The sequence below is a fragment of the Triticum aestivum genome, chromosome 4A, assembly GCF_018294505.1.
Source record: "Triticum aestivum cultivar Chinese Spring chromosome 4A, IWGSC CS RefSeq v2.1, whole genome shotgun sequence".
NCBI classification, from domain to species: Eukaryota; Viridiplantae; Streptophyta; class Magnoliopsida; order Poales; family Poaceae; genus Triticum; species Triticum aestivum.
Window position 1 is genome coordinate 612,695,777 of NC_057803.1, and position 364 is coordinate 612,696,140.

Consider the following 364-nt stretch of genomic DNA (forward strand, 5'->3'; position numbering starts at 1 on the left):
GCTAATTAGCAGTAGCGCGTCTACCAAAACTGCGCTACTATTACCCCCTTAGTAGTAGCGCGGCAGTAACTGAAAGCGCTACTACTATACTTGCCACACCGTTCCCGACGTGCTAGGTATAGTAGTAGCGCCCCTCTAGAAACGGCGCTACTACTACCGATTTTAGCAGCAGCACGTTTTCCCCTCGCACGCTACTGTTATATCTATTCTCTCCTAACCCCCCGCGTGGCCCTGATTCCGTCCTCTTCCTCCCCCAATTCACCACTCTCTCTTCTCCCCCCTTGTCTCCTCCGCCTCGCCGCCGTCTCCCCCGACCCCGCCTCGCGGCCGTCTCCCCCGACCCCGCCTCGCCGCCGTCTCCCCC